The sequence below is a fragment of the Protopterus annectens genome, chromosome 7.part0 (genome assembly GCF_019279795.1).
Source record: "Protopterus annectens isolate FY-2018-M chromosome 7.part0, PAN1.0, whole genome shotgun sequence".
Lineage (NCBI taxonomy): Eukaryota > Metazoa > Chordata > Ceratodontiformes > Protopteridae > Protopterus > Protopterus annectens.
In genome coordinates, this window is record NC_056739.1 from 376,691,363 (window position 1) to 376,713,489 (window position 22,127).

General features: G+C 40.8%; 1 protein-coding gene across 1 annotated transcript in view; it reads left to right on the forward strand.

The window, feature by feature from the left end:
- Positions 1-22,127, forward strand: part of LOC122805959 (suppressor of tumorigenicity 7 protein homolog) — a 538,611-nt gene that overhangs the window by 487,550 nt on the left and 28,934 nt on the right. The window lies entirely within an intron of this gene.

The window sequence follows — 22,127 nt, forward strand, 5'->3', positions numbered from 1 at the left end:
TTCGGATCCGACCCTTGGATCCAATTCAGTCACTTTTCTCAGGTTCCCTATTAGAAGACCCAAGACGCATTCTTTCGAATGTGTCTTGGTCGAACTCAAAAGACGGAAACGGCAAAAGATTGAATCGTCTTTTAAGTGAATTCTTTCCCTGGGAAAGAATTTGCTTGGCCGCTTCATTACTTTGCCATTTTCGGCACTGTAGTCTCAGAGTTGGCATATTTAAGTAGGGAGGTGTGGGGGGCAAAGCCCCCCACTTAATGTAATGTTTGAAGTGCTTTATTTTATTTTATTTTTTTTTGTTGGAACAGCGATTTTTTTTTTTTTTTCTCCTAGGAAATAAATCACAGTTCTGACAGTTCGAAATTGTAAGCTTTCGCTTACATAGGGTCAATTAATCAGTATATGTCTTTCCTCCACTGCCTCTCCTCCCCATGGTACTCCTAAAGGTCAGACAGGAGAAGCCAAAGATGATACTGATTGCCCCAGACTGGCCCCGCCAGTACTGGTATCCAATCCTAAGGAACTTGTCTCAATGTCCAGCTTGGACCTTACCTCAAATACCTCATCTACTGTCCCAGCAAAACGAGCAGATCCTGCACAGCCAACTCAGTACTTTAAACCTGGCAGCATGGCGGATAATGTAGTCATACAAAACACACCTCTCAGTAAAGCTGTGATGGATGTCATTTTGGAAGCCAGAAGGCCTAGTACAAGAAAATCTTATGCTGGAAAATGGAAGAGATTCTGTGCTTGGAACCAGGCACAAGGAACTGATACAGCTGTCTCTAATATTCCTCAGATTTTGCAATAATTAACTGAGATGCTGGACAAAGGCCCATCATCGCTTTTTTAAGAGTTCGATGATCTAATATAGACCCTTTTTCTCACAGTCTAGGATCTGACTCTTGAGCTCCTCCCTCTATCCATAATGCCCCCGAATACTGCTTTACCCCAGATCTCGCTTGCCGCTCTAGTGATCAGTTGGAATTTCATGCTGCCGAGCTATTAAGTAGTCTTAAAAAAATTGAAAGTGACTTCCTTATTGAAATACTTTTTTCCCCCTTTCTTTGCCTTTTCTAGTGGGTTAGAGTTTAATTTGATCCCTTGCTCTAACTTCTACTACTTAGTGTAGCTTCAGTACCATCAGTGGTATTCCTTCTCTTTTTACTACTTCTGTGGTGATGTTCATTGTGTTTCACTGTTGCAGTCATTACTCTTGAGTTATACTGCTGGCAGGCTACCCTCAGTCGGCCAGAATCCTAAAGTCTAGGTCCGGCGTCAGTTGCTGTCGCCTCTTCCCTGACGTCAGTGCGCCAGGGGTATAAAAGATGCAGCCTACGCCATTTTCTTCAGTCTTTCTTGCCGCACGGTGCCCAAAGCAAAAGCAGTTCGCAAGTGCCGGTCGGCCGACTCCTGAGATTTTCAAATCCGAATTTCAGAACCAAAGTCTTCATTAAAGCTAAGTACCCCGTTGGGGAAACTTTTTTCTTGCTCCAGATCGATGTCAGAAAAAGTTAACAATTGTATTTCTTGTGGGAAGCAAATACCTCATAAGGATTTTCTTTCTTACTGTATTCCTTGCCTAGGCCCTGATCACAACGTTGCTAGCTGTCGGTTTTGTGCTAGATTTAACCAACGCACTATCAAGCGTCAGTTCGATTTTGCATTTCATTACTTTGGCCAAAGATTTAATTATATAATGCCGTCGGACCAGCCAGCAACCGGAGTTTACAAAAAGCGCAAGGACAGGGATAGGCATCCGATGTCCAAAATTGACGACGAAGCCTCTACTAGGTCAGTCGCCGGTTCTTAGTGAGGCACTTTCGCAGCCCCTGGCGCCCGCTACCGACTCCCACGTGGAGCCGACTGGGCCTCTGGATACTCAAGGTATTGGACACTCGGAAATCATACTCTCAGATGGGTCCGGAGCCACTGAGCAGGCATCGGCTTCTGAGGGTGTCTTCAGACCTACACAACTATATATTAAGCCATCTTCAGCTCTAAAGACAAAGAAACAAGTACAGCATTCTCCTACTCAGACTTCCATGCCTAAAAAACAGATGCTCAAAATGACCGAAGACCTAATTACTTTGATCAGGGGCTCCCATCCCCCTCCTGATAAAAGGCCTAGGCAAGAGACAGAGTATGTTTCTTCTGATCAGGTATCTATTTCCTCTGATTCCTCTTCTGAACAGGATTAGTCCATGCTTCCCTATGAGGATTCTGATGCTGAAGAATCCATTCCTTCAGCCTCTCCTCCTGAGGATTATTCTTTTGGGGAAACCCTGCATACTATGAGGGAGCATTTCCACTGGAGAGCCAAGATCATTCTGAATCTAAGAAAAGGCTCAGAGACTTTCTGCTTCTTCCTCAGCACAGACCCCTTGCTATTCCGACTGTTCTAGACATTGTAGATGATGTATTTTCGGAGTCCGGCCTGTCCCCTGACTCTTTACCCCCTGCACCTGCTAAGCCAGACAGATACTACAGGGTCCTGGATTCTCATAAATTCCTATATAAAAACCCCGCTGCTGATCTAGAAACTATATCTCTGGGTCCCAAGGAGGGTTAAAGCTTCCACTGCAAAAAAAAACCCTGTCCCCTCTGATAGGGATTCTAGGGCTCTAGACAGATGGGGGAAAAAGTCTTCACTTCTGCTACCCTGGCTGTAAGGGCTTTAAATTGTCAGTTTCATATGCTTAAATATCAGCTATATTTAATGTCACTGCTTAAACAGAAAATGTTGACAAATACTGAATGTTCAGAGAACAAGGAATTGCAGTATTTATTGCATGCAACTGGACAAGTGGGAAAGCATACTTTGCAATGTGGTTATAATTCACTGGAGGCCTCTTGCAGGGCCGCTGTTACAGGTTCTGTTATTAGAAGGCATGCTTGGTTAAAGGAACAGAATCTGCCTATCATGTTAAAGCAAAATTATTAGATGCACCATTACAGCATGATACTTGGTTTGGTACTAAAGCAGAAGAGGTTTTGAAAAAAAAAATGGAGGATAAAGCAAAATCCATGCAGACAGTCAATGATTTCTTACAGGTCCAGCCACCCAGGTTTAGCAGGAACTGGCCTTCTAAAAATTGGTCCTTTCCAGTGTCAGACAGAGAAGCAGATACAGGCATCCCAGAGGCAGATCTCAGCCCCAAGGCTCATACAGGCCTAAACAATGGAGTGCTCCTACCTCCAAAAGCAGAGAAGACAAATCACAACCTTACAAGAAACGGTCCCAATGACTTTCCTCTACCAGTTCCAAGCAGTTTTCTTTTGACAGCCCCCTTAGGGGGAAAGCTAGCACTTTTTTCATTAAATTGGCAAATGGTTACCCAAGACAAATGGGTCCTCAACATAGTCTCCCAAGGCTACAGGTTCCATTTTCACACTCTACCAAGATCAAAGGGCATGCCAGACCTGCCACACAATCAGTGGGCAGAGGCACAAAAGCAAATTGCAGCCCTCATGAACATGAGGGCCATTCAGCAAGTACCACAACAAGAGCAGGGGCAAGGATTGTACTCCAGACTTTTCCTAGTACCCAGGAAGGACAAAACCCTGGAGACCAATACTGGACCTGTCTATACTAAATACATTTCTGGAAGTTCCAAAATTCAAGATGTTGACTCTACAGCAGCCACTGCCCATGCTGGGCAAGAGGGCTTGGCTCGTAACTTAGGACCTAAAAGAGGCATACCTGCATGTCCCAATCAGACAGTCTTGCAGAAGATACCTCAGATTCATAGCTGGCTCAATGCATTACCAATTCTCTGCACTGCCCTTTGGCTTATCTACTGCGCCCAGGGTCTTCACAAAATGCCTGGCACCAGTAATCGCGTTTTACAGACAAAAAGGAATTCAGATATATCCCTACTTGGACGACTGCCTAATTAAGCAGAGAACAAAGACACTCTTCTAAAGCATCTTGCGTTTGTAAAAAAGATTACTAATTGGCCTAGGGTACACAGTAAACGAAAATAAATCAAAACTAGTGCCCTCTCGAGAGACAATATTCCTGGGTGCAAGCTTAAATACAACTGTCCAGATGGCTTATCTCGCGCCAGACAAGCAAAAGCAACTGACTACTTACTTTCAAGAAATTGGCAACAAAAACCCACTTATCTGCAAGGAAAATCCTGCAGGCCTTGGGTTTCATGGCATCTTGCATTCTACTAATTCCATATGCCAGACTGCATATGAGGAAACTACAATGGTATCTGAAAAGTGTTTGGACTCAGCATTGCCACAGCCTGGAGACAGTAATTGCACTCATTCCCTGCCTACAACAGGAGTTTCGGAGGTGGGCAGAAGCCTGTCACCACAACAAGGGTCTGCCATTCAGTTTACCCACAGCCAGACAGACACTGACAACGGATGCATCAGATTATGCCTGGGGGGCTCATATGGCAGGAAAATGTATTCAGGGCACATGGCCTGCAAACCAGATGCATCTTCACATCTATCAAAAAGAGATGCTAGCTGTTCAAAATGCCCTGACAGCTTTCAAGGACCCGCTTCATCCAGGACAGTTACTGATAAAGACAGACAACATTACGGTCATGTGGTACATAAACAAGCAGGGAGGTACACATTCCTACCCCCTCTGCAGACCAGCAGTGACCTTATGGGACACAGCATTGGCTTTTCAAGTTCACCTGCAAGCACAATTCCTGCCAGGAAAAACAAATACTCTAGCAGACGAACTAAGCAGAAACTTCATGGATCCCCACGAATGGAAACTGGATCCACAAGTCTTCAGCATGATAATAAGGAAATGGGGATGCCCAGACATCTATTTGCCTCCCCTCACAACTGTCAATTGCAGAGATTTTGCACAAGGATTTATCATAAGCAAGCATGGAAAGTGGATGCCCTATCATTCAGCTGGAAAAATCTAACAGCATATGCTTTTCTCCCACTGCCTCTCCTTCCCAGAGTACTCCTAAAGGTCAGACAAGAGAAGCCAAAAATGATACTGATTGCACCAGACTGGCCATGCCAGCACTGGTACCCAATCCTGAAGAGCTTGTCTCAAGGTCCAGCATGGATATTGCCTCAAACTTCTCACTTGCTGACCCAACAAAACAATCAGATCCTGCACAGCCAACTCAGAACCTTAAATCTGGCAGCATGGCGGATAATGTAGCCATTCAGAACACTCCTCTTTCAAAAGCTGTTGTGGATGTTATCTTGGAGGCCAGGAGGCCCAGTACCAGAAAATCTTATGCAGAAAAATGGAAGAGATTCTGTGCTTGGAACCAGGAACAAGGCATTAACACGTCTGTACCAAATATACCTCAGATTTTACAATACCTAACTGAGATGCTGAACAAAAGCCTTTCTTTCTCATCAATTAAGATTCATGCCTCTGCCATTTCAGCCCATTACAATACGGAAGCACCTATCTATTCACATTCTTTAATAAGGCAGTACCTCAGAGGGGCCAAAAACATTAGGCCTCCAAGGAGAGCACCAATTCCGGCCTGGGACCTCAATTATGTTTTGGAAAAACTCAAACTGCCTCCTTTCGAGCCAGCATCAACAGCAGATATAAAATTCTTAACCTGGAAAACAGCTTTGCTCCTAGCAATAACCTCTGCAAGACGAGTCTCGGAGTTACAAGCACTCATAGCTGTGGAACCTTTCATCATTTTTCATCCAGACAGGGTTTCTCTGAGGACAAACTCTACATTTATGTCTAAGGTGGTGTCCATTGTGGCCCTCAACCAAACCATTCACTTGCCAACCTTTTACCCAAATCCACAGAACAAGGGTGAGAAAATTCTGCATTCTTTGGACATACACAGGCAGTTGCGCTTCTACTTGGACAGAACTAAATCTTTCAGAAAGACTGAGCAACTTTTAGTGTTCTATGCTGCAGGATCACAAGGAAAGGCTATCTCAAAACAGACTATTTCTAAATGGATAGGCAATTGTATCCGTTTCTGCTTTTTTCAACATGGCAAATCAGTGCCTAGGGGCATTAGACCTCATTCCACCAGAGCAGCAACTTCAGCAGCCTTCCTCAGAGGAGTACCAACCAAAGATATCTTAGAGGCTGCAACTTTGAGTTCAGTGCACACCTTTACAAAGCACTAGCACTTGCCTCTCTACTCTAAGTCCAGAGCAGGCTTTGCCACTGCAGTTCTGCAGGGCCTCATAACCTCTCCTAATCCTATTTAGCCCAGCCACCCATCCTTAGCTTTGGGATTCTACCCAAGAGTAATGTCTGCAACAGTGAAACACGATGAACAATAGTACAGTTGTGTACCTACCATAAATGTAGATGTTAGAGTGTATTCACTGTTGCAGTCCGGGTTACCCACCCACCATCCCCCTTCTCTTTGCTGGGACTTATCTGCACTTCTCTATCCTATACAACCTTTTTGGTGTATTTGCTTGTAGATGAAGAAAATGTTATTTTTGTGCATGCATCTCTTATTGGCATATTTTTCAGCCTACCTATTTGGGGCACCTGACATCTGGGGCAAGAAAAACTGAAGAAAATGGTGTCGGCTGCATCTTTTATACCCCTGGCACACTGACGTCAGGGAAGAGGTGACAGCAACCAACGCCGGACCTAGACTTTGGAATTCTGGCCGACTGAGGGTACCCTGCCAGCAGGATAACCCAAGAGTAATGACTGCAACAGTGAATACACTCGAACATCTACATTTATGGTAGGTAAGCCAAACTGTAGTGTAAAGCACTCAAAAAAAACAAGAATAAACCATCCAGAGTGCAACGGCCAACAGAGAAAAAGAGCAGGCTTGCCAATATATTTCCAGAATTTATTGAATCCACAGCAGATATCAAGACAAAGTTAAAACATAAATGCTTTTATGCTTCTCTTCGCGTTTTCGTCCTCATTAACCGGACTTCATCAGATGCCACACTTCTCTTTCTAATTGCTTTTATATTATCAGTTTAATACATAACCAATGTTAAAAAATACTCCGCTGTTTTAGTTTGAAATAATTACAACCACAAAAAGTAAATACTACTTATTATTATAAAACTATGCAACTCAGTAAATTTATAAGAATTTAAAAACATGTTAAAAACATATTGAAAACATGTTTAAAAATGTTTAAAAAATGTTTAAAAAAATGTCTAAAAAATGTGAGGAATAAAACAGTTTTGGTTTCCATTTAATATTAAAAACCTTGTATTTTGTGTGTAAACAGTGCCACCTCCTGTCATGAATAATTATTACATCTTAAATTTTTTATTTTGTTTTTTTCACAATTTGGCTGCCCTTAACTTTAGCAGAGGCAAAATAGAAATGTATTCATTTAGTCCTGGTGTTTTTCCCGCTTCCAGGGTTATCTGCCACCACAATTCTTTATATTCTATTTGCTCTTCCCAAGGGCCACCCCTGATATCCTTTTTAATTTGTTCCAAAACCAAAAAAATAAATTTATAGCCTGTACATTCTTTCGTATGCTTGAAAAGTGCATTAGTTTCTTTTCCTTTTGATATATCATAAATATGCTCGTAAATTCTCCTTTTTAAAGTTCTCTCCATTTTTCCTACATAAAAGGAATTACATTGTTCACATACGGCGAGGTATACCAATCCCTTTGATTCACAATTATAATGTCCATTACTTCTTATCCACCTTTCTCTACTTTTTAGAAAAACTTCACCGCTATTTATGATATATTCACACTGATTGCACCTTCCACATTTATAGGTGCCTAATTTTTTTCCTAACCCTCCTAGAAGATGTTCTTCATTCCACATTGCTGCAGTCCTAACTATTGGGTAGTCCGCTGTCCAGTCGGCCCGAATACCAAAGTATATGGCTGACGTAGGTCAGGGCGCATTAGACTGACGTCAGTACGTCAGGGTACTAATGCGCATGACCGACGTCATATCCTCAGTCTTTTTTGCCGCATGGTCCGATGCAGAAGCAGTTTTGCGAGTGCAGGTTGGCGTTCTGAAATTTTCTGAAGTCGGAGTTTCAGACCGAATCAAAGTTGGCTAAGTACCCCGTTGGGGAACATTTTGGTTTTTTCTTGCCTCAGTATTTAACCGGATGTCAGAAAAAGTGAATAACTGTATTTCTTGTGGGAAACAGATACCTCATAGGGATTACCATACCTTGTGTATACCTTGTTTAGGGCCTGAGCACGACGTTGTTGGATGCCGCTCTTGTGCTAGATTTAACAAACGCACTATTAAGAGAAGGTTGGACTGTGCCAGGTTAGTGTTTGGGAAGCGTTGTAATTATAAAATGCCGTCGGATGCTCCGACGCCCGCTTCGTCCAAAGCGCAAGGACAAAGCGAAGCCTAGGGTTGATGAACCGCAGTCCCGGACGTCGGTTCTTTAGAAGGCTCAGTGGAGCCAGAGGTTTTGCCAGGAGTTTCTTTGGAGTCTCAGGCAGAGACTTTACTGTTACAGGATGTGCCTTCTCAGGAGCTAGGCCAGGCTGAGGGGGCTTCTCAGGTAACTGTTCTTCCCTCTCTTCCCAAGGTAGTTAGAGCCTCTCCTTCTGTTTCCAAAACTTCTTTGAGAGGTAGGCCAAGTTTAGCTTCAGTGGGGATTTCTCCTAGCACTTCAGGTTCTGTGCCTAAGAAACATATGCTTAAAATGGCAGAAGATTTGATTACTATGATTAGAGGTTCTATGCCCCTCCTGATAAGAGGCCTAGGGTGGAACCTGAGTTTGAGAGTTTTGAACAGTGTTCAGAGGCTTCTGAGTCTTCTGGAAGACTTGCAGGAGTTTCCTCCTTATTCTGATTCTGATGTGGATGATTCCACTCCTACAGCTTCTCCTCCTGAGGATTTCTCATTTTCAGAGACTCTGCATTCCATGAGGGAGCACTTTAAATGGGAAGGCCAAGATTACTCTGATTCCAGGAAAAGGCTTAGGGAATTCTTGTTTTACCCCAGCATAGGCCCTTAGCTATACCTCCTGTGTTGAATGTGGTGGAAGATGTTTTTGCAGAGGCTTCCCTGAACCCTGATTCTTTGCCTCCTGCTCCTGTTAAACCTGATAGGTACTATAGGGTGCCTGAAGCTCATAAGTATCTTTTAAGAGTCCTAGGGCAGACCCGGAAACTGTTTCTCAGGGACCTAAAGGTGTTAAGGCCTCTGTTGTTAAAAACCCTGTTCCCACTGATAAAGAGGCAAGGGCTTTGGATAGATGGGGAAAGAAAGTGTATACTTCTTCCACTTTAGCCATGAGGGCGTTGAATTGTCAGTTCCACATGCTAAAATATCAAAATTATCTCCTTTCACAATTGAAATCTAAGGTGGATGCTTTGGCGGAAGGTATTGAGTGTAAAGAGTTGCTGGATTTAGTTCATGTGTCTGAACAAGTGGGTAAGCATTCTTTGCAATGTGGTTTTGATGCTGTACAGGCCTCCTCGAGGGTGGCTGCCACTAGTTCTGTTCTTCGCAGGCATGCCTGGTTGAGGGATCAGAATTTAGCTGAGCATGTTAAGACAAGGATTTTGGATGCTCCTTTACAGTCTGATGTGTTGTTTGGTTCGCCTGTGGAAGCAGTTTTAAAGAAAATGGAGGACAAAGCTAAGTCTATGCAAACTGTTAAAGATTTTTGCAGGTGCAGCCACCAAGTTTAGTAGAAATTGGCCTACTAAGGGATGGACATATCCTGCTTATGATTCCCAGTCTAGGGGTAGGTCTAGACGTGGTAGGGGCAGAGCTCAAGGTTCTTTTAGGCCTAGAACAGGGAGTTCACCTGCTCAGACTTCTGGTGAGGGCAGGGGTCAGTCCTTTCGTAAACAGACCCAATGACCTGCCTTTTCAGCTGCCAGTAGATTCTCGTCTGGCAGCTCCTTTGGGAGGAAGACTGTCTCTTTTCAAAGAAAATTGGGATTTAATTACTCAAGACAGATGGGTGTTGGATATCATTCACCACGGTTACAGGTTTTATTTCCATACATTGCCCCTTTCAAAGGCATGCCAGACGTTCCTCCTCCACAAAGGAAAGAGGCTCACAAGCAAATTTCTCTGTTACTCCAAATAGGGGCCATTCAGCCAGTCCCTGTATCAGAAAGGGGCCTAGGATTTTATTCTCGCCTGTTCCTAGTACCAAAGAAGGGGAACACGTGGAGACCAATTTTGGATTTATCTATCCTCAACACTTATCTGGACATTCCCAAGTTCAAGATGTTGACGTTACAACAGCTTTTACCTCTGCTGGGCAAAGATCACTGGATGGTAACTTTAGATCTCAAGGAAGCTTACCTTCATGTGCCTATAAGACTAAGTTGCAGGAAGTATCTGCGTTTCGAGCTGGAAATTCTCATTATCAGTTCTCTGCATTGCCCTTTGGCTTATCTACTGCCCAGAGTATTCACAAAGGTTCTGGCTCCAGTGATAGCTTACTTCAGGCTAAAAGGAATTCAAATCTATCCTTACTTGGACGACTGCCTGATTCTGGCTCAAGAAAAGGAAGACCTTCTACAGCATCTGGAATATGTTATAGCAGTGCTAAGATGCCTAGGGTATTCTGTGAACGAAATAAAGTCCAGTCTAGTACCCTCTCAAGCCATGTGCTTTCTGGGTGTGAGACTGAATACAGCAGCCCAGATGGCCTTTTTGCCCCCGGACAAACAAAAGAGTCTATCCCTTTACTTCCATCAACTATCTCATCAGTCCGTGCTGACTGCAAGGACAGTCCTTCAAGCATTAGGGTTCATGGCATCTTGTATTCTGGTGCTTCCCAATGCCAAACTGCATATGAGGAAGCTGCAATGGTATCTCAAAATGTATGGACACAGCACTGCCAGGATTTGGACACTGTCATTCAAATAATACCTTGCCTTCAAAAAGAATTTTTGTGGTGGGCTCAGGAATGTCACCTAAACAAGGGACTCTCTGTGACCCGGCCAGAGGCGAGTCAGATTTTAACGACAGATGCCTCGGACATTGCTTGGGGAGCTCATCTAAATGGAAAGTGGATACAAGACAAGTGGCCTGCCAGACTACAACATCTACATATCAACATGAAGGAGATGTTAGCAGTCCAGTTTGCATTAATGGCTTTCAAGGAGTTACTTCTTCCAGGGCAGGTGTTGATTCTAACAGACAACACAACTGTCATGTGGTACATCAACAAACAAGGGGAACACATTCTTATCCTCTATGCAGGCAAGCAATGATTTTATGGGAGACTGCGCTCAGCTTGCAACTAACTCTTCAGGCAAGGTTTCTGCCGGGAGCACAGAACTCCTTAGCAGATGTGTTAAGCAGACAAATCATGGATCCCCACGAGTGGAAACTGGATCTTCATGTATTTCAAAAATTGACAGTGTCATGGGGAACTCCAGACATAGATCTGTTCGCTTCTCCACTAAACCACCAGCTGCCAAAGTTTTGCACAAAGGGGTTTCATCACACAGCTTGGAAAGTGGATGCTCTTTCTTTCAGTTGGAAAAATCTTCATGTGTATGCCTTTCCACCTCTGCCTCTTCTTCCAAAGGTGCTCTTAAAGGTCAGACAAGACAAGCCAAGGATGATTTTAATAGCTCCAGATTGGCCTCGCAACACTGGTACCCACTACTAAGGAGTCTGGTAAGGAAGCCTCCATGGCCTTTACCTTTGATTCCACATCTGTTATCTCAGAAGGACGGTCATCTGCTCAATGTCAAGCTTCACTCTCTTCATCTGACAGCCTGGCATATTCTGTGTTGAAACACAGCAGGTCTCAACTTCCTCAACAAGTTTTAAATGTGATTATGGAAGCTAGAAGACCTAGTACAAGGAAAGTGTCATGAAAAATGGAAGAGATTTTTATTTTGGAGTACAGCAAAGAATTTGGAGATTTCTGAGCCTAATTTGAGTGTGGCTCTTCAATATCTTACTGAGTTATTGGACAAAGGTTTGTCTTCTCTTCCATTAAGATTCATGCTGCAGCAATTTCAGCTCACTATGATTGTGACCCACCATTGTTTTCGCATCCTTTGTTCAAGCAGTTTCTTAGAGGGGCAAAGAATATAAGACCCCCACGTAGAGCTCCTACTCCTGCTTGGGATCTCAATTTTGTGTTGGAAAAACTTACTCTACAACCTTTTGAGCCTCGGCTACTGCTGAATTGAAATACTTGTCATGGAAGACTGCTTTTCTGTTGGCTATTACTTCTGCAAGACGGGTGTCTGAGTTGCAGGCCCTTATGGCAGTAGAGCCCTCTTGATTTTCCATAAGGATAGGGTATCATTACGTACTAATCCTTCCTTTATGCCTAAGGTGGTTTCTAGTGTGGCTTTAAACCAAACTATTCATTTGCCTACTTTTTATGCAGACCCCCAAAATAAAGGGGAAAAGATTTTGCACACTTTAGATGTACACAGGCAATTGCGTTATTATTTAAGCAGGACTAAGGATTTTAGGCAGTCTCAGCAGTTGTTTGTTTCTTTTGCTTTGAGTTCGCAGGGCAAGCCTGTGTCAAAACAAACTATTTCTAGGTGGATTGGGTTTTGCATTGCATTTTGTTATTCCCATCATGGCAAGGAGATTCCAGCTGGGATTAGGCCTCATTCCACTAGGGCTACTGCCACTTCAACGGCATTTCTAAGGGGGGTGGCAACTAAGGATATTTTGGAGGCAGCTACTTGGAGTTCAGTACATACTTTCTCTAAGCATTATCACCTTCCTCTCTACTCTAAGTCTAGGGCTGGTTTTGCCACAGCTATTTTGCAAGGCATGTTGTCAGCTCCTGCTTCTTTATGATTTGCCAGCCTCCCTTACCTCTGCTTTGGGATTCTACCCAATAGTTAGGACTGCAGCAATGTGGAATGAAGAACATAGTACAGTTTTGTACCTACCATAAATGTAGATGTTCGAGGATCCACATTGCTGCAGTCCAATTTACCCTCCCTCCTTCCCCTCTGTGTTTAGGGGTGGTTGTGTAGGTGAGGTTATATGCTGATAATTTTGTATATATTGTACATATTTTTGGTGCAGGTATATTGGGCCTTGTCTTTTTAGGGTCTTCTGACATCTGGGGCAAGAAAAGACTGAGGATATGACGTCGGTCATGCGCATTAGTACCCTGACGTACTGACGTCAGTCTAATGCGCCCTGACCTACGTCAGCCATATACTTTGGTATTCGGGCCGACTGGACAGCGGACTACCCAATAGTTAGGACTGCAGCAATGTGGATCCTCGAACATCTACATTTATGGTAGGTACAAAACTGTACTTTTTTTTCTACCTTCACTACCTTTTTTGCTTTCCAGTATATATTTAATACAGCTAGAATTTTTGCATACGACTTTAGAAGCTATACTAGATATATTTTCCATATCCGTTAGTGAACTAAATCTGCCCCATTCCCTCTGGAAAATATTTTTAATATTATAATTAGTTGCATTATATTCTAATATCAATGCCTTTTGATACTTGTTACTATTGATAATTGCCTTAGTTTCTAATTTATTTTTTTCTTCTTTATTTTTCGTAATCCCCTTAATAGGCTTAAACTTGTCCTTTTCTACCTTTTTCCACCTCCAGCCTAATCTTTTCAACGAATTCTTTAAGATATCCCCTTTCCAAAAACATTTTTTCCCAAATGTTAGATTCATCTATAAAGTCATTATCAGTGCTAGTCATTCTGGACCCTCTAACAAATTGTCCTTTTACTATATTTCTCTTACAGTCTGTTGGATGTGCACTTTTGTAATGAAGAAATGAATTACAAAAGGTGTTCTTCCTATGAATCTTAGATTCCAAATTATTATTTGCTTTGTAAATTTCTAAATCCAGATATTTTAAAGTTTCATAGGAGGTTTGATAAGTAAATTTAAGAAAGCCTGTAGTGTTGCTTATATATTCAATAAATTCTTCAAGTTTTTTGATACTTCCTGTCCAAAAGATGACAATGTCATCTAAAAATCTCCAATATAGGTTCCAGAATGACCTAAATTCAGAGTTTAACACACATTTCCTCCCAATTAGCCAAAACTATATTCGCAAAAGTGGGGGCACATGCTGCCCCCATAGCTACCCCCTGAATCTGTTGGAAGAATTCGCCATTGAACACCAAATAGTTATTTTTCAAAACCATATCCATACGTCCTGTAGTAACCACTTTTTCATGGTGTCCTAGGACCTTGTCCTGAAAAATGGTATCCGCAAACATTCTCATTCCTTCCTCATAAGGTATGGAGGAAAAAAGGTCTACTACATCAGTAGTGACGAATAGTACATTTTCAACATACAGATCCGAAGTAATTTCTTTTAGTAAGTACCAGGAATCCTTGAGTATAACAACTTTGTTGACCCAAATGTGTTTAGTTTTTGTGTCTACGTATTTCGCCAAAGGTAACGTTTTGGATCCATTAGCAGATACAATTGGTCTCAAAGGAGGATTCTCTGAGTTTTTATGTATCTTGGGGATTCCAAAAATAATAGGGATTTTTGGTTTCTCAACTTTCAAATAGCTATACATTTTATAATCTAGTATACCTTCCTTAACCATATCACTTAATTGGATGTCAATCTTATAAGCCAAATTTACCTCATTTCTTGAAACACAATTATATTTAGTTTCATCTCTGAGTATTTGATTCATTCTACCTTCATATTGTATGACATCCATAATGACTATTCCTCCACCTTTATCTGGATTCATGATTCTAATATTAGAATTAGACTTCAATTCATCCAGCATTTCTTTTTCTTTTTTACTGAGGTTTGTCATATAACCCGATTTCTTTTGTAATCGCCTTATTTCTCTTTCCAAAACTTCTTCCAGGTTTTTCAGTTGTGGATGAATAGGTGGATTATACATACTTTTTCCTTACTAAAGCCAGATTTGAACTAATTTTATTACTCACACTTTCCTTAGGGATCATTCTTTCTAGGTTTACTTTTCTTAAGAACAATTTAATATCCGATAAATTTCTTGTTACATCACCTTTAACATAGGGAATAAATTTCAAGCCTTTACACAATAAATCAAAATGTTCTTTAATCAAGGAGAGGTCACTGAAATTGTAAATGGAAAAACCTTGATAATTATTTTTGGACCCATCAATTACCACTTGTTGTCCAACACTTTTAGCTTTTGGGATGGGGGTGTATATATCTAATACCTCCCCCTCCCCCTTACCCCCCCCCCCATTCGAAAATTTCTATTATAATTTCCTTCCTTCCTGAAAAAAACCTCTTCTCTTTCCAGTGGCGGAAATTCTGAATAATACTCATTTTCATCCCATCTATATGACTCCTGCTCATAGTTCTGATCGTTGTTCTTCTCGGGTCTTTTGGCCCCATAATTTGTCTTACTCTGATAAGTAGGCCTAGGATAACTGACCTTATTTTCATATTCTTCCATATCCCTCCTTAACTTTTTCATTTTCCTATTTATTAATTCCTCACATTTATTGTCTATTTCCCTTCTTACTTGATAATATTTATCTCTTTCTTCCTTGATCCCAAAAATGAGATCTTCCTTTATAAATATATCAAGTTCATCTATTTCTTTTTGTAAAGTTTGTGTCCTATTGTTCTCCTTAATCATTAATTTTAATACTTCAAGTCCACACTTATTAAAAACTTCTAATAATTATTGATGAAAATTAGAGCCCATCTGTACATTGTTAGGGTATTTATATACCCTTAACCCTTTTGGTACTATATTCCTATTGATACATTCAGTGAGATGTGCATTTTCAATACATAATGTTCTATATTTATACATTAATCTTGACATTTTATCCAATTTAATACGAAAAGAGTCATTATTTTGAGGTCCCTGAGGACTTCCATTGTCTATTTTAAAACAATAATTGGCTTTCAGCCATTCCACAGTATCTTTGTGTTTAACCTGTGAAAAAGTACCTGTAGTTGCCTGCTGCAACAACGGCGAGTTTGTTCTATTAGCTTGTTTTGTTAATAAGGTCTCCAAGTTCCGTTTCTGTATAATTCATGTTACAAAAAATCCTTGGGGTAGCTTCAGGGTTGAAAGTTCCTCCATTCATTTCGTTTGGGTCGCCGGCTAGAAAATAGTTACCAATAAGCTCCCTTTTACGTTTGTTTTTGTGCCCAGACCTTTCGGTTCTGGTTCCTATTGCTGAAGGCACATTACCTCTTCCCCCAATCAAGGATTTACAGAGTGGAGTTAGAAGGTCTATTAGTTCCGTAAGCTGTCCGATTAGCTTACGTGATTGGCCGAGCTCATCAGGTCCCCTATTACTCATTGGGGGTTCCCTCTCCGTAGCTGAAACACAAATGTTACCAAAGCCAAACTGTAGTGTAAAGCACTCAAAAAAAAAAAAGCAAGAATAAACTCTCCAGATTGCAACGGCCAACAGAGAAAAAGAGCAGGCTTGCCAATATATTTCCAGAATTTATTGAATCCACAGCAGATATCAAGACAAAGTTAAAACATTAACGCTTTTATGCTTCTACTCGCGATTTTGTCCTCATTAACTGGACTTCATCAGATGCCACACCTCTCTTTCTAATTGCTTTTATATTATCAATTTAATACATAACCAATGAATTGCTTCCATTACATTTCAAATTGTCAAATAAAAGTTTTATATTGGGCTCATTAATTATTAATTATTGAACAATCCCTAAAAAATACTCCGCTGTTTTAGTTTGAAATAATTACAACCACAAAAAGTAAATACTACCTATTATTATAAAACTATACAACTCAGTAAATTTATAAGAATTTAAAAACGTGTTAAAAACATATTGAAAACATGTTTAAAAATGTTTAAAAATGTTAAAAAAATGTCTAAAAAATGTGAGGAATAAAACTGTTTTGGTTTCCATTTAATATTAAAAACCTTGTAATTTGTATGTAAACAGTGCCACCTCCTGTCATGAATAATTATTACATCTTAAATTTTTTATTTTGTTTTTTCACAATTTGGCTGCCCTTTAGCAGAGGCAAAATAGAAATGTATTCATTTAGTCCTGGTGTTTTTCCCGCTTCCATGGTTATCTGCCATCACAATTCTTTATATTCTATTTGCTCTTCCCAAGGGCCATCCCTGATATCCTTTTTAATTTGTTCCAAAACCAAAAAAAATAAATTTATAGCCTGCACATTCTTTCGTATGCTTGAAAAGTGCATTAGTTTCTTTTCTTTTTGATATATCATAAATATGCTCGTAAATTCTCCTTTTTAAAGTTCTCTCCAACAAACCTCAGTAAAAAAGAAAAAGAAATACTGGATGAATTAAAGTCTAATTCTAATATTAGCATCATGAATCCAGATAAAGGTGGAGGAATAGTCATTATGGATGTCATACAATATGAAGGTAGAATGAATCAAATACTCAGAGATGAAACTAAATATAATTGTGTTTCAAGAAATGAGGTAAATTTGGCTTATAATAAGATTGACATCCAATTAAGTGATATGGTTAAGGAAGGTATATTAGATTATAAAATGCATAGTTATTTGAAAGTTGAGAAACCAAAAATCCCTATTATTTTTGGAATCCCCAAGATACATAAAAACTCAAAAAATCCTCCTTTGAGACCAATAGTATCTGCTGATGGATCCAAAACGTTACCTTTGGCGAAATACGTAGACACAAAAACTAAACACATTTGGGTCAACAAATAAGTTATACTCAAGGATTCCTGGGACTTATTAAAAGAAATTACTTCGGATCTGTATGTTGAAAATTTACTATTCGTCACTATTGACGTAGTAGACCTTTTTGCTTCCATACCTTATGAGGAAGGAATGAGAATGTTTGAGGATACCATTTTTCAGGACAAGGTCCTAGGACACCATGAAAAAGTGGTTATTACAGGACTTATGGATATGGTTTTGAAAAATAACTATTTGGTGTTCAATGGCAAATTCTTCCAACAGATTCAGGGGGTAGCTATGGGGGCAGCATGTGCCCCCACTTTTGCGAATATAGTTTTGGCTAATTGGGAGGAAACATATGTGTTAAACTCTGAATTTAGGTCATTCTGGAACCTATATCAGAGATTTTTAGATGACATTGTCATCTTTTGGACAGGAAGTATCAAAAATATTGAAGAATTTATTGAATATATAAGCAACACTACAGGTTTTCTTAAATTTACTTATCAAACCTCCTATGAAACTTTAAAATGTCTGGATTTAGAAATTTACAAAGCAAATAATTTGGAATCTAAGATTCATAAGAAGAACACCTTTTGTAATTCATTTCTTCATTACAAAAGTGCACATCCAACACACTGTAAGAGAAATATAGTAAAAGGACAATTTGTTAGAGGGTCCAGAATGACTAGTACTGATAATGACTTTATAGATTAATGTAACATTTTGGAAAAAATGTTTTTGGAAAGGGGGTATCCTAAAGAATTCATTGAAAAGATTAGGCTGGAGGTGGAAAAAGGTAGAAAGGACAAGTTTAAGCCTATTAAGGGGACCACGAAAAATAAAGAAGAAAAAAATAAATTAGAAACTAAGGAAATTATCAATAGTAACAAGTATCAAAAGGCATTGATATTAGAATACAATGCAACAAATTATAATATTAAAAATATTTTCCAGAGGGAATGGGACAGATTTAGTTCACTAACGGATTTGGAAAATATATCTAGTATAGCTTCTAAAGTCGTATACAAAAAGTCTAGCTGTATTAAAGATAAAGCAAAAAAGGTAGTGAAGGTAGAAAAAAACTTCTAGGTGGGTTAGGAAAAAGATTTGGCACCTATAAATGTGGAAGGTGCAATCAGTGTAAATATATCATAAATAGTGGTGAAGTTTTTATAAAAAGTAGAGAAAGGTGGATAAGAAGTAATGGACAATTATAATTGTGAATCAAAGGGATTGGTATACCTCGCCATATGATAACAATGTAATTCCTTTTATGTAGGAAAAACGGAGAGAACTTTAAAAAGGAGAATTTATGAGCATATTTATGATATATCATAAAGAAAAGAAACTAATGCACTTGTCAAGCATAGTTTTATAATAATAGGTAGTATTTACTTTTTGTGGTTGTAATTATTTCAGACTAAAACAGCGGAGTATTTTTTAGGGATTGTGCAATAATTAATAATTAATGAGCCCAATATAAAACTTTTATTTGACAATTTGAAATGTAATGGAAGCAATTCATTGGTTATGTATTAAATTGATAATATAAAAGCGATTAGAAGGAGAGGTGTGGCATCTGATGAAATCTGGTTAATGAGAACGAAAACGTGAGTAGAAGCATAAAAGCGATTATGTTTTAACTTTGTCTTGGTATCTGCTGTGGATTCAATAAATTCTGGAAATATATTGGCAAGCCTGCTCTTTTTTCTCTGTTGGCCGTTGCACTCTGGACAGTTTATTTATGGTAGGTACACAACTGTACTTTTTTGTTACCATTGCGGGTACCCCCCCCCCCCCAAAAAATAAATCTTTCCCTCTCAATTGTTCTCGGCAATTTTTGCTGTGCGTAGTGTTTTTCTGTATGGTGGACAACCGTTCAAGTTAATGATAGGCGGAACAAGCTTATCCTTAAGGGAATGTTGCATGCATCTTCCTCTGCTGTTCCTCCTATGTCAGGGACTTAAACCCCCTTGAGAAGCCAAAAACATTCAGAGACCAGGGAGTTGAGAAAGCACTCCCCTGTACATTCTCCTTCATTGGCTCCCAGTTTGGAACCGCCACCCAAGTTGAAAAAGGCCTCTGATAGACTGCCTTGGATCTTTTGGCTCGTAAGCATAAAAAGACTTTGGATCCAATGTCGTTGGATCAAACCACATGTCTTCGATTCCTTCAGATCCAGTCTCCTTGCTTCTTCCCCCTTAAGATCTCCCTTTTTAGTGAAGACCCCCTAGGAAGACTTCTCAACCTCCCTCAGTATCTTCTTCCATCAGGTCTTCCTGGAGCTTATCAGAGAAGGACGTGGTAGAATGATGAGAAAGTCCCTTAGGACACAAATCCAGATGGAGGTTTTTCAAGCTGTGTCCCCATCAGATGCATGAGTCTGCAGTCTTCAGCACCCCCCCTTCTGCAATCCGACCTGAGGTTTCAGAGTGATTGGATCCGTGGATAGCTGGCTTCCTTCACTCCAACAATCTTCCTGATCTGATCGGCTCCTAACACTTTGGAGCAGAACAGATTTCGGAGCTGAAGCTCTTGCAACAGGTACGGGGAGATGACTTAGACTCCCAGGTTTTTGGAGCTGTCACTTCCCCTCAGGGCCTTGGCACTTGACAGCTTAGGTCTGGTTCCCTCCCCATGAGTGGGACTGGGAGGGGGAGTGGAGATTTGGATGAGCTAAGAGCTTTGGCTCTGGAAGGCTGATTTTCACTTCTGCTGGCCCTTCTTTGTGGAAGGGGTTTTCTCCTGTCAGGGGGATTCTTCTTGTGTAAAAGGAGACACCTGGATTCCCCTCAGGAATCACTGACAGAAGACACCAATTTTGATGGAGAGGGGGCCCCCAGATCTCCACCAGAAGGTGTCCTATTTGGAGACTTTTTAGAAATCCTACACCAAAAAGGTGGGTTGTCTTCCCAAAACCCTTCTCAAGACAAATTTTTTTTCTGGAAGCCTTCGAGGTCTGGCCCAGCTACATTTTGGGTGACTCCTCTGGCGGATGACCTTATCGATCTTGCCTCCTGCCGGGTATGGAATGAGTCGAATAACACAGAGCCCATTCCAAAACGCCTGATAGGATCCTAAGTGTACCATCAGGCAGGCAGCATTGGTCTAAAGGAATCACTGTAGAAGGCATGGTTGTTGCGGCAGCCACGAAAAAGGACCTAGCAGAGCAGAGCTCCTCTGTCCATCCCCTTAATAGAGTGTCTAGGGCTTTGGCAGATATAGAAAGAGTGTGTATGCTTCAATGGCCTTTGCTATTTGATCACTGAATTACCTGGCACATTTTACTAGGTCACAAAGGGACTTATTAAATGAGCTCTCTAACTCTGTCCCTGGGTTCATGACGGAGGAGGAAATTAAAGTTTATTCTTTGTGGCTGGCCACCCTATGGTCAGTGTCTAATGTGTCTATGAGGCTAATCTCTCCTGCAGCTGAGGGTCCCTTAGGGGCTTCAGGTACAGGTATATCCATAAAGAGGCATACCTGAATGCACTTGTGTGACTTTGCGGAGCCCTTTAAGGTGTCATTCATCCAACGCTTCCCTTTATGGATCTTCTCTCTTTGGCACTCCTGTTAAGGAGATGCTGTCCCATAGTGAACAGGATGGAAAGACCCTATCTGCTGTAGGAATCTGTTTTTCTACCCTGCAGACATCCTTCTCCAGAACTCAGTGCAGTGGTAAAAATTATGGTTTCTCAATTCTCAAGGGCATTTCCAAGATACACACAGACAATTTTCCCTCAGAGACAGAAGGGGAAATAATTATAATAATGGAAGGTGCCACCCACATGGGAGAAGGAACCGTAAAATCAAAGGTCTCGAGATTCCTTGTTGGACAGACACTTTCAGCATTCCTGACCGGTTTCCCAACTGTTCTCCTCTGGAGACATTTGGGGGGGAAACTTGTTTTCCCACCCAGAAGCCTGGGCAGTCATCACAAAAGACACATGGGTGCAAAGAATCATATCCAGAAGATATTTTATTCCATTTTTACATGATCCACCAAGAATGAGAAAGTCTCTCCCAGATGTTCCACCCAGTCAGTGGGAGCAAGCAGCTCTGGAAATACAGAAACTGTTAGACAAGAGTTATCCAAGAGGTCCCAAGAGACTAAACAGGATCTGTTTTTAATCAAGGTTTTTTTTTAGTGCCAAAGAAGAGAGGGGACCTGAGGCCCATCCTGTATCTTATTTATCTAAACAAGTTCATAAAGAACTCCAAATTCCAGATGGTCATGGTTCAGTCCTCCCTGCTACTGCTACAGAAAGGTGACTAGATGTGCTGTATAGATCTTGAAGATTGCATACAATCACATCAAAGTGAACTGGCTGGGAGCTAGTCCTTATCAGTTCAGAGCCCTGCCCTTTGGTCTCACCACAGCCCCTAGGGTGTTCACCAAATGTGTGACAGTGTTTGCAGCTTATCTAAGACTGCAGCAATTCAGGGTGTTTCCGTATTTAGACTACTGGCAACTATCCCCTTCAACCCAGCATCTCTTAATAAAAGTTGAAGACTATCTTCTTCAATTGACCCACTTTGTAGGCATCACTATAAATCTTCCAAAGTCCAAACTTCAACCA